The sequence below is a fragment of the Oratosquilla oratoria genome, chromosome 13, assembly GCF_046742065.1.
Source record: "Oratosquilla oratoria isolate Oo_2021 chromosome 13, ASM4674206v1, whole genome shotgun sequence".
Taxonomy (NCBI): domain Eukaryota; kingdom Metazoa; phylum Arthropoda; class Malacostraca; order Stomatopoda; family Squillidae; genus Oratosquilla; species Oratosquilla oratoria.
Window position 1 is genome coordinate 19,282,996 of NC_134789.1, and position 17,895 is coordinate 19,300,890.

A 17,895-nucleotide genomic window follows, 5' to 3' on the forward strand; every position below is an offset into this window, starting at 1 on the left:
TGTCACTGCCTACCAGGTCTGTCAACTGCCAGTTCGACTCCCCACACTCTCGCCTATCACAGGTATCTGCCGTCACTTGTCTGCCTGATCGACTGCTGCCACATGTCTGGCACTTTGCCTACCAGATCTGCTGTCTGTCAGCTTGCCTGTTGCCGCTGACTGCCAGGTCATCTGCTGACTACCAGTTCAACTGTCTATACTCTTGCCTACCACATGTATCTGCCATCCCTTCTCTGCTAGATTGACTCTCACCTACCACAGATATCTGCCACTGCTTGACTGCCACCACGTGTATACCAAATCAATTGCTACCATTTGGCTGCCAGATCAACTGCTGCCACTGTCTGCCGGATCAACTGCTGCCACTTGTCTGCCAGATCGTCTGTCACAGCTGCCCACCAGCTCAACTGCCATTGCTGCCTGCCAACTGCCTACACTCTCGCCTATCACAGGTATATTCATGGCCTACTTCCACCACTGCCAGATCTTTTAGCAACTAGAGCTGTGAGTGTCCCCACTTGCTCAACAGAAATCACAAGGTCCCGCACCTCGACTCCAGTAAAGCTAATGAATAGCAATATCCAACGTCAAGTCCACGACGCCTTGGGTGGCCTGATGTCCCACGACCATTTTCTAGTGTATCTTTTAAGGGAGATGTAACCACAATACAATGCCACCATATGTGATCCCAGGACGCGTTCCAGGTACGAGATTGCCAAACCAGCCTCCAGAGATGCACCATCCTTTCCGACATCATCCACGACGTACAGGACAACTCTGGTACCACAGGGGTAGCTGAGTGCCCCGTGGCTTGCTACCCTAAGGAAAATGAACCGCCACCTGCAGTCCAAGGACCAGCTCCACCCCCTCCTACTTTCAAGTTCCAGCCCACTCATGAGGACAACTCCCTTTATGATTTCTTGTCAAGGCTCAACACAACTTCACTTCCATGGGGCCGTGTTAGGAGTAGCCCTCACTCCCCTCCTCACCTCTTGTCTTCACTCCCATCCTCACCTCTTCTCAGCACTGCATGACCTTACTGACCCCCACGCAGTCCCACAGGACATGACTCACGCACCCTCAGCTGTATGACCATCACAAAGCTCTTTTGAAGAAACCCACGTGCAGCTCACCAGCCTAAGACCAACCCTATGAGGCAACCCATAGATGACTAACCAGTGCTGGGGTCTACCACGTGAGGCACCACAAAGCCTCCTTGAGGAAACACATATGGTGCCAGCATCAGCCAGCCATGGCTGGCCTGCACCTCAGATAGACACATGACACGGGATCACTGTGGTAGTAGTAGTACTTTATTTGGCATTGAATCAATATACATGAAGTACAGATAAGAAAAAGAACACACGGTTCGAAATAATAATTACAAATGCCGAGGATAACACAAAAAGACATAAGCTTACTGCCACTGTAGTGAACCTATTGAAGAACCCATACCCTCTGTCTCTGTGAGTCACCAGCATCAAATGTTTAGCCTCGGACTTCCCATGTCACACACGTGACCTCTCACCAATTAGGAGCACAGGTCATGACCTGCCCTTGTATACAAAGGATGGACCAACGCCAAAGATTCAGATCACCTCAGAGCATATGTGAGCCTGGCTCACTGCTCCTTGATTTCTCACCTTCCACTCCCCCTTGCAAGCAGATTGCCTGGGGACTCAACTTGAAACAGAGTCGTTACCTTCCTCACTGTCTTGCCCCCCCCAACTAGCGCCCAACATTCATTGCTAAATAAAACCAGTTCTCTTTCCATCAGAGTTTGTCTTCAACCAGCCTAACATTTTGCTGCCCAACATGGGGCAGACTATCAGCCTAGCAATCACCTTCTAAACTATTCCAAATGTTAATGCATCCAGATGAATACTGTATTTCTTCATATTTTTTCAACATGTAATCTATTTTTTCTTGTCTTCAGGACTCCTGGTTAGGGGGAAAAAGCCCTTGGTATATGGATAGATGGATGACCTCTATCTTTCCTACCCCTAATTTTTTGCCACTGTAGTCTATCCCCTTTAATGACCTACATACAGTCACCATATCACCTCTTTCTCTTCAATCTTTCAAATTTGGTAGATGCAGTGATTATATTCTCTCCTCATATGGTTTATCTATGAGGCTTAGAATAAATTTGGTTGCTGCCCTTTGTATTTTCCCAATCTTGCTTATATCACCCACCCTGTGTGGTGAGCATACCAGTGATACATGTCCTAGTCCATATCTCCCACAATACTGCTGATTCATGTCAGGAGTGTGAGTATGAGAGAGAGAGAGAGAGAGAGAGAGAGAGAGAGAGAGAGAGAGAGAGAGAGAGAGAGAGAGAGAGAGAGAGAGAGAGAGAGAGAGAGAGAGAGAGAGTGTGTGTGTGTGTGTGTGTGTGTGTGTGTGTGTGTGTGTGTGTGTGTGTGTGTGTGTGTGTGTGTGTGTGTGTGTGTGTTTGTGTGTGTGTGTACCTAGTTGTATTTTACGGGAAGGGGAGCTATGCTCGTGGGGTCCCGTCTTCATTTCTCATTTTATCTAAACAATTTTTAAATTCATGAATTGTTTTTGCACACACCACTTTCTCATCTAACTTGTTCCAACTGTCTATTACTCTGTGTGGAAAGCTGTTCTTTTTCAAATCTCTTCTATAGCTGTCTTTTTTTATTTTCTTTCCGTGTCCTCTTGTATTTCTGTCATCCCATTTTATCAGATTCTCTCTATCAGTAATTTCTATGCCTTTCATGATTCTGTAAATAGCTATCAAATCTCCTCTCTCTCTTCTTTGCTCTAGTGTCTGTAGTTTAAGTTTTTGTAGTCTCTCTTCATATGATAGTTTTGAGAGTGTTGGTGCCAGTTTTGTAATTGCTCTTTGTATTCTTTCAAGTTTTTTTATACATTTTTTTGTACTTGGTGACCATATTGTTGCTGCATATTCTAATCTTGGTCTTATCAGGGTGATTAGGATTTTCCTCACCATTTCTTCATCCAGGTATGTAAATGCCACTTTGATTGTTCTTATTAAATTATAAGTTTCTCCAAAAATCTTATTTATATGTTTTTCAGGTGACATATTATTCATAACAATGACTCCCAGGTCCTTCTCATTTTCTACTTTTTTAATTCCCTCTTCTCCCAAATTATATGATCCTGTTATTCTGTTTTTGCTTTTCCAAATTCCATTATACTACACTTTTTTGTATTGAACTCCATCTCCCACTTCTTACTCCATTCCTGTACTTTATTTAGATCTCTCTGTAGTGATTCACAATCTTCTTCAGTTTTCACTCTTTTCAGTAGTTTTGCATCATCTGCAAAGAAGCTCATATAGCTTTCAATTCCTTCATCCATATCATTAATATATATAGCAAACATTATTGGGGCCAGGACTGTTCCCTGCGGGACACCGCTTATTACTTCATTCCATTTTGAGTGCTGGTTTCTTATCACTACTCTCATTTTTCTTTCTTGCAAAAAGTCTTCCATCCAATTTAGTAATTTACCTTGTATTCCTCCTTCAGATTCTAGTTTCTTAAGCAACTTCTTATGTGTGTGTGTGTGTGTGTGTGTGTGTGTGTGTGTGATTCACCTTGCCCTTTGGATCACATGTTGGACTTGTGATCGACAGCTATTTCCCTACGGAAAAGAGCTCAGAGCTCATATGACAAATCTATGGGTAATGCTATGGCCTTATACGCACACACACACACCCCCAACTCCCCACCCACAAGAGTTGGAGTAACGAATCGAAGCACAGTGATACTGAAATAATTTCAGCCCTGGGCAGGATTCGAACCTGGTACCGCCAGCACCCCCGTACTGATAGTCTGAGACTCTACCAACCGTGCCACCGAGTGTGTGTGTGCACTTACCTAACTGTACTATACAAGGAAGGAGCAATTCTCATTGGGTTCTGTCTCCATTCAGTTAGTTGGTTGAGCAGCTGTGCTAGTAAAGTTCTTGCTTCTCTTGGAAGGGGCTTTTCTGTAGGGCTAATTTCTGGGAAGTTTGATGGAGTAGGAAGTTCAATTGTCTGTCTTGAAGTGCTTGTTTTATGATCTGAATGTGAATAAGTTTCTGTACATGTGGAAAGTTACTATAGATGCTTGAATAGTATACTGCTGATGTGTTTCCTTTTGTGTATTCAGTTGGTTGGTTGTGCTTGTATAACAAGATGGGTGAGCAAGGTTGAGGGCTCTTGCAATGAACTGTGTACCTGTCATTTTCATGTGATATTAAACGGGGGGGGTTTTGGTTTTGTATGCAGATCTTCCACTGGGATAGTTATGGCACATCCTACTATCATTCTCAATGTTTTATTCTGTGTGGTTTGTATGAAGCAGCCTTGCTGTGGATGTGATGTGTCTTGCTGCATTGCTTCTGACCCAGGGCAATGAGAGAGATGCAGGGATGATTCATCATCCAGGAGGAGCCAGGAGGAGCCAAGATAAGCGGGAGGGAAGGAGGGGTAGTTAATGGGGGTAGAATGGGTGGGGATGAAATGGGTGGGAGTAGAATTATGCCTTTTGACTTTGGCTACTTCCCTTGTCAGGGGAAAAACCCTTGGTATATGCATGTTTGTATGGTGTCAATCTATCCTTGATTATTGACAACCATGCTGTGGAAGTATAGTCAAGTGTGGTAGTGTTTGGAGAGTATTATTAGAACTTCCTTCTGCTGACTAAACCCCATGTTTGCTAATGATCTTACATACATACATATACCAAGCACTTCCTTTCCCTTACCAGGAAGGTAGCCAAAATTAAAAGGCATAATTCCACTCCCTTTCACCACTCCTCCCTCCAATCTTGGCTCCTCCTGGCTGACGGGTAATCTATGCACCTCACCCACCACCCTGGGTCAGAGGCAATGCAGCAACACACAGCATATCCACAGCATAGCTAATGATCTTAGTATTATTTTCTTGGTGATCTTGTTGATTTTCACTGTCAGGTCTTTGATGTATGGTCTAAACATTATATATTAGAAGCAGGCCTAGGATTTTGAGGTTCTTTTCCAATGGATGGACTTGGCTGTTCAATTATACTACTGGATATATTTATGACTCATGGTTGTCTGCAATCCGCAATGTTACAGATGATTTCTGAGGGAAGGCCTCCATTTTATTTCTTATTTTCGAAGCCAATGTTCATGGATTTTCTCAGCAGCCATTTCGTTATTGCTATGCTGGGTCATCATCATAAGCGAGCACTCTGGATCTGATGTGAAAAGATTCCTTGTGAAGGAGTTCAACAATGCAGATGAAAGCATTACTCCTTGGGGGATTCCAGTGAAGAGTCCTTTACTTTGAAAAAATATTTTGTTTTGGATTACTCTGCACTGTTTGACAACCAAGAAGCCAGTTATCCATTCTTTGTCATTGCTGTAGATGTCTCTCTTTATTATGATCTATTTGGATAGTATGCCTGGGAGCTATAAATGCCTTGTTATGTCTACTACCACCATTACTATTCTTTCTGGTACTACTTTCTTGTTATATCCCTCCAGCACTTGAGAGATGTTAGTCAGGAATGTGCTTGTGGAGTGGCCTTCCTTGAATCCATGTTGATTTCGAGAGGTTAGTTATGCTTCTTTCTACAATTAATGTTTCAATTAGCTTGGGTATGATAGATATTAATGAGACGAGTCAATAGGATGCTGGATTTTCTGTCAGTTTGTTAGCTTTTCAAGTAGGATAGTGTTACAAAGAGAGGGATACCCAGTCCCTTCACTCCATCCCACTCTAGCCACTCAGTGGCAGAATTCTTTCTTTCCCTTAACACTGGGGACAAAGGTTAAAAATGGAAATATATACTCAGAGAGGTGGTACAAGACAGTTTAAAGACAGAACGGCCTAACGGAGGTGAAGTCGCACCACAAAGTAGCATCATTCCTCTAGAAATTGAGATTTTCTCTAACACAGACAAAATGATGTGTGGCTCTAGTCCATAAGGGTGCCCCATATAGTCCCTAATTCATCAGCTGCATGCTACTGAGCAGCTTATAATACATAATAACATACAGCCAATAGCCTAGTACAGGGTGAGACAAGAGGGAGGCAAGGGACTGGAATGAGTGCGTGTCTTTTGACTTGCCCACCTCTCTTATAAAGGGGGTGAAAAAGTCCTTGTTTGGTTTTAATATGGGCATTTTGTGTGATCTTTCTACATTGCTGGAATTTTGTTGCACAACCAGGAATGGTCGAAAGGAACAGTCAAGGCCTTTATAGCTGAGGTGTATTAGATGGATGTTTGAGATTTTGTCTGAAGACCCCTTGGTATTGCATCGCATTTAGATTAAATAATAATCATGATGATAATAATAATAATAATAATAATAATAATAATAATAATAAAAATAACTGTTGCCTAGAGCTTTATGAACTGGAAACCTGTAGCCCCGAAATAGCTGGAAAAGATCCTTAGGTCTTCCTAGTTACTTTTCTGTAAAGAATTTTGATGGCTGAGTTCTGTAATTGTGAAACAGTTTCTGTGTTGCCAGCTCATAATATTATGAGGCAGGGTACAATCACCACTTGTCAACCCTATTTCTTTGAAAAGATTATTCAACACAGTTGAAGCTGATAAGATACCGAGAGAGGACAGGTTTTGAAGATGGGTAGCAGGAAAATTACTGTCTTGAAGTACATCTTGTAGATACACGTCACTTATCTTTCAAAATAAAATTCAACATTGTAATCAATTACTTACTATTCTCCCGAGGCTGGGCCCTCCTCAGTCTCTCAGTCGGGTGGCTTCTTCATGAATTTCTTACGTCATACTGACCCCTTCTCCACACAGATTGTCACACCAATACATCTGTAATCAAAAGATATAATAAGTTCCATATTATAAATAAAGGCATGAAAATACTTCTTACAGTAAGTTAGTGAATCCAGACATTACTCTTTGAATCCATATTTTCTGGTCCTTCCTCCATATAATCTTTATGTTCCACAATTCAGCCCTATTAATTAGTATTTCTTTGTTTGGAATGAGAAATGAACATACGGCCATGAAGAAAAAAAAAAAAAAAAAAAAAGAGAGAATACATACTTGATGGTTTAATATATTATATATATATATATATATATATATATATATATATATATATATATATATATATATATATAAAAATATATATATATAAATATAAAAATATATATATATATATATATATATATATTTATATATATATATATTTAAAACATAACAGATGTATAAGCTTGTGGAATGACTTAACAATAATTGTTAATTGTTGGTTGAGTTCCATTGATAGGAAACCTATAGCTCATTCAATTCTCATACTTCATCTGTGCTACTGCACCCTCATATTCTATTTCACTATTTTACAAAGGCGGACCATGCCAACAGGAGACCTTTTGGTCCATATCTAGGTCGAAAAAAAAAAAATCATAATAATAAAATAATAAATAAAAACTATAATAATGTAAATAACAAATAAAATACATAAATAAATGCATAGGTATAGTTAAATAATAAACAAACAGGTAAATAGTAAATAATAAATTGACATATAACTAATGATAAATGAAAACCAAACAGACAAATGATAACAAAACAAAAACAAATAATATAAAATAAATTATAATTATTACAGCATCTTGCTTAGGTGTTTATCTAAATGATTCAAAGGTGTTTATCTAAATGATTCAAAGGTGTTTATCTAAATGATTCAAAGGTGTTTATCTAAATGATTCAATTTACTCCCTGATTCTCATTTCATCCCTCTCCAATATCAACACCCATCTTCTAAATCCTTGTTCATACTTAACAGTTCTATACGGTACAAGCTCCTTCTTTAAAGTGGTACTTTCTTGATGAAGCTTTCCATTACTAACTGACTGAGTTTGCATGCAGTGTGGTAATGGATTGGTTTTCTTTGAATCCATGATGATTTTACAAGGTTGTGTAAGCTTTTTTATTCTTTCCTGGTCCTATAAACTAGTTTAGATACAATCATACAATACAGAGTAGAAATGTGCTTGTGAGATGCTGGGTTCTCCAGTGATATATTTTGTTTCAAAGTGGAGATTAAATGTGTCCTACACATCATTTGGACGCCATTGTGCAAACAGGAATGGTCAAAGATATCCACCAAATATTTTACCGTTATGAGGTCCAAATGTTTCTAATGGTACTCTGACATCTTGTCTGTGCCTTCCACCTGTATTTTTCAGTTTCCTGTTTTTTTTTTTGTTTGTTTTTTATCTGCTGAAAATGGGTATGGTAGCTCCTGTGTTTAGCATCATCAGTGGATATAGGATATATCTATCTATATACCAAGTTTTTTTTTCTTAACCCAAATTGCCCGGGTGCCGCACATGTGCGGCAATCACTTTTGTTCCAAGATTTCGGGGTCAGCATATATGTGGTACTTGCAAATTTCTGAAGATATCGGGTGTCAGCATATATGCGTTACATAGCCACGTTCCAAATTCACGGGGAACGCACAAATGCGGTGTTGTCTCTTGTTCTCGGTCCTCAGCATATGTGCGTCTTTTTATCCTATAAGGCCAGAGGTTCTTTGTTTACCATTAGTTTCGCCTCATTACTCCAATACCCCCTACTCAAGGGGGGGTGGCTGGGGTGAATGATGTCACCGAATTGGCGCATTCTGATTGGTTTATTTGAAATATATTATCTTATAAGACGATCTGAGATTGGATAATAAATTATGTTACACTATCTATGATTGACCATAGAGGTGAGGGGTGAATGATGTCACCGAATTGGCGCATTCTGATTGGTTTATTTGAAATGTATTATTTTATAAGACGATCTGAGATTGGATAATAAATTATGTTACACTTGGCTATCTATGATTGGCCATAGAGGTGAGGGGTGAATGATGTCACCGAATTGGCGCATTCTGATTGGTTTATTTGAAATATATTATCTTATAAGACGATCTGAGATTGGATAATAAATTATGTTACACTATCTATGATTGGCCATAGAGGTGAGGGGTGAATGATGTCACCGAATTGGCGCATTCTGATTGGTTTATTTGAAATGTATTATTTTATAAGACGATCTGAGATTGGATAATAAATTATGTTACACTTGGCTATCTGAGATTGGATAATAAATTATGTTACACTTGGCTATCTATGATTGGCCATAGAGCTATATATAAGGCGAGACTCAGCCGGTTGAAGTCGTTTCTCGCCAGGCCTCTGAACTGCTAACATGCCTCGCCAGCCCTCAACCTCTCTACGTTCAACTTCTCGACCTACGAGTCATAGAAGGCCTACTTCCAAGTCTCGCCCTTTGCGTATATCATCCTCTGACGAAGATGACCCTGCACCTCTTGCTCCATCACCCAAAAGGCGTGCCATTCCATCTGCAAGTGGAACACAACTTGTACCATCGGGTACACAACAACCTGTACCCTCTACTTCGGGTACACAACAACAAGTAGGCGATTCTGACTGGGATCCTGAGGACGTGGACAGCTCAAGTGAGGGCAGTGATGAAGAATGGGGAGAATTGGATTATGTAAATATACATGATTCATCAATAGACTCGGACGAGCCGCTAGCCAATGTGGTGAGGAAGGAGCACGACAGGAATGCACCAGGTACATCTGGTTTCCAGTGGAAGAAGAAAAATAACGTACCAAGGAGATTTGCTTTCTCTGGTTCTCCAGGAGTACAGAATGAAGATCTGGATGGATACTCCACTGTGTCTGATGTATTTTCCTCTTTATTCCCTCCTGAAATGTGGGAAAGATTTGCTGAGGAGACAAACACATATGCCAGCCAGAACCCACCCAAAGCCTATGCCCATTCGAAGCCTTGGACACCTGTGGACGAGACTGAGATGAAGGCCTTCATAGGTCTCCGTCTTCTCATGGGAGTGCAGAATCGTCCGCATGCACAGCACTTCTGGTCAAAAAGCAAACTTCTGCACTCCGAAATATTTGGTGAGACCATGAGTAGGGACCGATACTCCATGATTGCATCTAATATGCATTTCTCCAATAATATGGATCCTCAGAAGGACAATGACAAGTTGTGGAAGCTAAGGCACATCATTGATATGTTTGACTTCACCTTCAAGACTGTTTATACATCCCCCAAAATTGTGACAGTCGATGAGAGTCTCTTGGCATATCGTGGCAGACATCATGCTGTCCAGTATAATCCCTCAAAGCGGTCACGGTTTGGTCTGAAGGTATACAAGTTGTGCTGCAGTGATGGTCCTGCTGCTGGCTACACCATAGCTTTCAAGGTCTATATGGGGAAGGAACCAGGAAATGATCCAGTGGCTATGAGGGCAGTTGTTGATCTGATGACGAAGGCTGACATGATGGACAAAGGATACGACTTGTATGTGGACAATTGGTATTCGTCACCACAACTTTTTCACTACCTCCAGGCAAGGCGAACAAATGTGGCTGGCACAGTAAGGATGAATAGAAAGTTCATGCCAAAAGATATGGTAGTAAAGAAGAAAGGAGAGATAACATCACGGTCAACAGCTACAGGCATGATATGTATATCCTGGATGGACAAGAGGAGAGTAAACATCCTCTCAACAATGCACAGAGACAACATGGAACCCCTTCCACCCAACAGGAGGGGAGAGGTACGCCACAAGCCACAAGCCATCCTAGATTATAATCTAGGAATGAAAGGAGTGGACTTGTCTGATCAAATGGCACAATCGTACCCTGTACCGCGAAAAACCAACAAGTGGTACATAAAGTTATTTTTTCATCTGCTGGACACTGCCATTGTGAACACTCATCTCATTCACCGGGCACTTGGAAGCACCAAATCACATCTGGATGACAGGCTGGAGCTGATAGAAGACCTTATTCAACCTCATCACACCAGATGCCGCTCACCATCACCAGGACCAGGAGTTATAGGTGTACGACCAGGTCATCTTTTGACTGAAGTCCCAGACAAGAAAAGAAAACGCTGTCGCCAGTGTCGCTTAGAAAGTGGGACAAGAAAAGACTCCTTCTACTGGTGTGCCAAGTGTAAGTTAGGTTTCTGCCCAGGGAAGTGCTTCAATAACTACGCAGAACACAGACATGTCTTCTAGACTGACCACCAGTGGACCAGAGGACGGGCTGCCGCATATATGTGGTGCTTCTAATTTTATTATTTTCCTTTTTGTAAATTCAATAAAAATTATTTTGTGATCACTATTTTTATTACATAAACATATATGTAAAGGATGGAACCTGATATACATAAATAAAATAAAAAAAACAAGGTAGTTGAAGCTTCTCTTAGTAATATAAGCAACCAAACTCAAGCTTACATAAATTTAGGATGTCTTACAAATTTTATTCTCATATGAACACATCACAACACATAATAATAAATAATACATGTTCGTGAATCTGAAGGGCCCTGGCCTTATACAGAAACCCCGCTATGCGCGGAAGTTAAGTAGATAAGACGTCCGAGAGTGAGATGCGTCAACAACATCTCAGGCCCGTCAAATTTGGGTTAACCAGGGAGGTAGCCAAGTATAGGTATACCAGATAATAATACTTCACCAGGACTATTAGCAATGTCTGTGCCCAGTAAACTGGTGTGAATGGAGAACATAACCAAATTAAGTTATGATGTTAGGAAACAAAACTTAGTATTATGAATTCATCTAGTCTGCTGTGTCTCAAATTTTCATCCAAGATGCTTCCAGAATTCAAGTTCCAAACAGTTTGTGTTTCTATACTGCAGTTCTATTGTGCTAATTTAGGGGCCCCAATTTACATATATTTTTGGACACCACATGTAACCAGCTTTTTACAAGTTAAATTTCTATCATGGATTAATAAGAGTGTTGTACCACAGTAGACTATGCATCTGCCAGCAATCTAGCATATACAGGGAATCCCTTACATACAAAACTCTGATATACAAAGATTCAAAGGTAAGAAAATGGGACAACAATTTTCTCTATATGAAAGGAATATGATATGATAGTATGAAAAGAAATATGAAAAAAATTATGAAAATACTACATAGTACCAAGTTTATTGCACGAGCAACCACAGTGCCAGTCTCACTTCAATATATGAAAGTGTTGGTACATATCCCTTTTGTATATTGGGGATTTCCTGTATAAAGGTGCATCAAGCTTTGTGGGCAACAGCTGAATGGATAAAGGTCTGATTGCAAAATAACCAGCCCATTGATGTTAGAGCAAGCCCTCAACAGTTGTTCAGCCATTTCTCTTGAAACTTTCTTAACCTCTTCAATACAAGTTAAATTCTCGTGGGCAGCATTAGCTGCCTGATGTATGATAATTAGATGATTCATCACAATACTCACATTATAAAATATAAAGTTACAGCTGTATTACTTGTTCTTTTTCACTCTGAATATTAATAACCACAGAAAATATGATCAACCCAGTTCACAGAATATGGGGGGTCACTCAACTACAACTACAAAATAAATATAATCAAGATGTCAATGCTGCCATCCTCATATACCCACTACGCCTTATGATGCCTTCATAGGTGTCATCATGTGTAAAGGGTTAAAGACATTACAGTATCCAAATGTTTTCTTACCTAATCTAATATACAAGACTTTTACTCTTTGAATATGCCAGTTTTCCCATAATACATGACAGACATATTTTAAACACTACAAGGGCTGACATATCTTATTTCTAAATCCTAATGTGTGCTCAAGAACTCTAAAGGCTCAATTGTTTCATACACCACATCAGTAAAATGATCAACAAGTGTAAACTGAGCTCACACTCTAGGGAGTGCATGTCTAATGAGTGTTGATTTGGTATAACTATGATATACCACTCATTCATGGCAGTAGCTGAAAAAGCGGGCCCCTCCTGGAGTTGTGGAAAGGTTCCCCTTCTCAAAAAAGTTTTGGGAAAAAGAATCCCTTGAACACATCACAGCTGGTCATCCTACATCGTAGTACTGTTACAAGTTATTTCACTTTTTTTATGTAGTGATACAAATGGCAAAAGAGAGCAAATGTCTACTGCTTTCATTAAACACAAGGTCTGTGATCCAACAATTATTGACCCTTACATACTGTGGGGTTTCTTTGTTTGATAAAACTATTTGGCATTATATTTACACACACACATATATAAGAACACTTATCTCTATAAAAAATATTACATTCTACTATGTATCCACCAATTAAGAAGACAACCAATAAACATCAAGAGTGACTGCACTAAAAATTCATCTAAAGAATATCTACAATCAGAAACCAAAAACTATCCCATGGAGCACCACATACGAATGAAAGACACAGAGTTCTACAATAAACATCAAGTGACTGCACTAAAAATTCATCTAAAGAATATCTACAATCAGAAACCAAAAACTATCACTTGGAGCACCACATACGAATGAAAGACACAGAGTTCTACAAAAGTTCCGAAACCCACTCGACATTCTCATTACAACCCGTAAATACAGCCCATGATATGCATCATAAACATAACCAGAAGTTCTCCTCAAAAATACAAAATAATTTACCCCAACTGTCCTACAATACAGCAGCATATGAACACATCACAAAACAAGCTCTTTTTAACAGCAGTAACAACAAAACAAGTACTCCAAATTCCCTTAAAAATCAAACCAAAAGGGAAATTACTCCAAAGACAAACATGAGATACACCGGCACACCTACATTCAGGTTACCATGTGACAATAACACCCTGTGGTACGGGCACATCAATTGCCCAAAACGCAACCATCATCACTCGGAAGACAGAGTATACAACGCTACACTGACCTTCACTCACTCCGGGGAGCAACACAAAATCTCTCCAATGTGAGAATGAGGGGTTTATGGGTTCAATCAGTGGATACAGCCATTTGTCAGGGAACTTTGGGTCTCCCACAAGATATTTGGGGCAATAGTTTGACCCACTTGTTCTAAAATTCCACTGTGATAAATATCTTTTATAAGCTCTCCTAGTATTCCACAATATATCATTACCTCCATACAAAAACATATATACACTTGGATCACAAAACAAGTACTTCTTAAAAGAATGTTAAATTCTATGCTTAACCCAACTCCCCAAGAAATATATCCTGAGGAAAAACCATTCCCAATATTGTGAATCCAATAGATACAAGAATGCAATAACTGAAACACAAAGATTGGAAGATACGAAAAGGAAAAAAGGAGTACAATTTGCTCATTACAAAAGGCATATGCTTTAGTGATTTGAAAAGAAATGTGAAAAAATAATGAGACTTCTACACAAAATCAAGTTTACCATATGAGCAACCACAGCACCGGCCTCTCTTCAATTTTAAGTACAAATTATTAATATACATCTTGGGATTTTAATTTTTCTGTATATGCCTTTAAAAATTTATTCTCAACATAAACTATCTGAAAACAAATAATAATTGACCCAATGTTTGTGGCAAATTATGTGGAAACTAATATAAATAAAGGCTGAAATAGAGGTACACAAAGGACACAACAATGGACGATAAGTAGGTCATGTTTACAAGAATATCAAGAAAAATTTGTCAAGAACATAGCATTAGCACCCTTGAAGATGATGCAGCTTCCCTAATTTGTGGCTTTGAAATATCTACACAGCTGCATGACATCCACATGAAAATGAACACATTTACAGATTTAAGGAGGGCAGCAGACATAAAGTCATAATAATGTGATCAGTATTCAGTCTACTTCGAGTAGAATCTTATTATACAAGAGTATGTGACTATGGCCAATAGTAATGTTACAAAAGTCCCAAAATATTGACTTCATAAAAACGTATCAGGTCAATACCCCATACAAGATTACTGTCTTGCCAAACATATTTTCTGTAACACATCTGTCTTAATCAAAACCTTTCTCAAGCAAATGTTTGTAACAGTGACAGTCTACCAGTAAGAGTATGTAAAAAAACAAGTGCAATATTTCTGAATGTATACAAAACATTAAAACATCAACATTAATAACAAACAATATTGATATGTCATTGGAAAATAATGATCACGTATCACTATTCCCACTGTTACCAGTGTAAACTGTGCAATTGATTATCTACCCAAACATCACGACAGCACATAGATTTAACTATATATTTATTTACAACCCTAACAAAATAAATTACTTGAAAGGTTTAGACCTTTCAAGTAATTTATTTTGTATATGGCGAGTGTTTATATAGCAAATGTATCAACGCAGTAAACGAGGCACTTCACACTCGAAGTGTTTTTGAACTTCATTCCACTGACACTACCATTTCGAGAAAAATTATAAACAATTCAAAACGTAAAATAAACAAAGTTTTGATACCCTAGCTCAACTAAACCTGAATGAGCGATTAACATTTAGACATCAAAGTTCCTGTATTGTTCACTTCTGTGACCTTCAGCGTACGAAAACAATCAGTCGAGATGCATTCTTGTTGACTGGTGTTGCTTGTTCCAAATACACATCTATACCGCCCTGGTTGACAAACACAACAGTCCCCTTCCCATTTGATACCTATTTAATGAACACTTGGACGTAAAACATATGTATATATATATATAGCACCATAATGTAAAGCGGGCTACATACCATTCATAAGGGTTGGAAAGGGTGTTTTCTCTTCAAAAATCATTCCATTTTCTTAGATTTCTGTTGCCGAACGCCATTCTAACCACACCTATCTCACCATGCTAAAAATCAATATGGCGCCTGTAAATACAAACCTGGCGGGGGATTTGCAAACTAAGATATGACGTCATTGGAGCGCGATCTTTGTACGTAACCTTGCAAACGTTTCATTTGAGTAAAACAAGTGAAGCCTAGTTCGCCTCCGAAATGTCTTATTTGCAGATGCGAGAGAAATTCAATGTAGTAAGAAATTATGAATTACCATTACGTTAGCCGATTCTTGTGCGACAGAATCATGTATGTCCCGCAGAATTTCCGAATGTTCATGATTCTTTATGAAACTGAATCGCTATGGTCTAGAAAACGCATGTAATTCACCTTGATCACCTTGGTCTTTGGATCACGTGTTGGACTCGTGATCGATAGTTATCTCCCTCCCGAAGGAGAGCTCAGAGCTCGTATGACCGATCTATGGGTAATGCTAAGACCTTAAACGCACACACACACCCGTGAGAGTTGGAGTAACGACTCGCAGCGCAGGGATGCTGAAATTCTTTAAGCCCTGAGCAGGATTCGAACCCGGACCGTCTTAGTGGCAGTCGGGGACTCTATCCAACCGCGCCACCGAGTCGTGTACTACGTGGGAGGTACATTATGTGGTTCCAGTAGCCTATTATAAACATAGAAAATAAATAAGAACAGCATACATACTCAGATTGATCGGTCTAGTTTACACTTTTCCATATTTCAAAACATTGTTATAGTAAAGTAGTAAAGTCGTATACTTGATGCAAAGTATAGTATTGAGAAAACACAATATAATACTAGTAAAAATGCCTTGCAGCATACAGCATACAACTTTTTACACCCTTCGCCATAGTATTGCAAGCCATAAATTTCTTTATGAAAATACATTCTAGTAATATATATATATATATATATATATATATATATATATATATATTATATATATATATATATATAATATATATATATATATATATATATATATTAGCTCTTTTGATGGTGGAGTGGTTTAAGTCACTCGGCACTTGTAACGTTCTCGCCGCATGGGTTCGAGTCCTTGGGCGTCCCTCGTTACAATTTCTGCATGCGCCTCTATGGCTGAGAATTAAAGTGCATTGTGGTTAATAAAACGTATCTCTAAACACTGGGACCCATTCAGTGTCGTACATATTATATATATACATACATATACATATATGTATATATATATATATATATATATATATATATGTGTGTGTGTGTGTGTGTGTGTATTCACCACGGATCTGCTGCAGCCTCTTGTCGAGACAGCCAGACACCATCCTACGGCAGTGAGCTTAGAGCTCATTATTAGCCGATCTCTGGGTAGGTCTGAGACCACTCACACATCACACACCGGGACTGCAAGGTCACAACTCCTTGACTAACATCCCGTACCTACTCGCTGCTAGGTGAACAGGGGCTACACGTGAAAGGAGACAAACCCAACTTATCTCCGCCCGGCCGGGGAATCGAACCCCGGTTCTCTGACTTGTGAGGCCAGTGCTTTACCAATCCGCCACCGAGCCGGTGTGTGTGTGTGTGTGTGTGTGTGTGTGTGTGTGTGTGTGTGTGTGTGTGTGTGTGTGTGTGTGTGTGTGTGTGTGTATATATATATATAGACATACAGATATATATATATATATATATATATATATATATATATATATATTTCTCATGTCTTTTTCATTAGTGATATTGATAATTCATAGTTAAGGAAATAACTGGCGAAGAAAGATATGTTAAACGAAGTCAGTGTACATGGAAGCGGACAAGGAACATGTCGACCACATTTTATGAGCCTTTGATAATAATGAGTTGAGCCCACAACCGTTGTGACGGTTAGTGAATGTTTTAGATCCAGGTAATTCTTTGTGATCAAGCATATTTTTGACAACCACAATGAAAGTCAATGTGGCGTTTTCTTCTATTATATTCGACAGTTTTATACACACGATTTTTTCTACTTTCATGACGTCATGATATTAACAAATTATTACATGTTGCCGCGTGACGTCAGGAGTCACGTGATTTATGTTTATGCCGCCATATTGGAGGGCAAACCACGAGAGAAAAGAAATATTACACTAGGCAGCGGCGGCGCCAGGAATTTTTAGTTGGGGAGGCTAAGGGAGGGGGGCTGAGCAAATTTTTGGGGGACTAATACTAATATGATAATACACATATATTATCCTCATTTCAGAAGGGGAGGGGGTTAATGGTTGGGCTAGCACTGA

At 39.3% G+C, this 17,895-nt stretch overlaps 1 protein-coding gene across 1 annotated transcript in view; it reads right to left on the bottom strand.

Moving 5' to 3' along the window:
• The window catches only part of LOC143032327 (rho GTPase-activating protein 20-like), a gene marked incomplete at its 3' end in the record, with an annotated part of 130,015 nt that extends 114,307 nt beyond the window's left edge, over nucleotides 1-15,708 (bottom strand). The window contains 2 exon segments of the mRNA XM_076196880.1: nucleotides 6,708-6,815; nucleotides 15,575-15,708.
• Nucleotides 15,709-17,895: the final 2,187 nt, after the last annotated feature.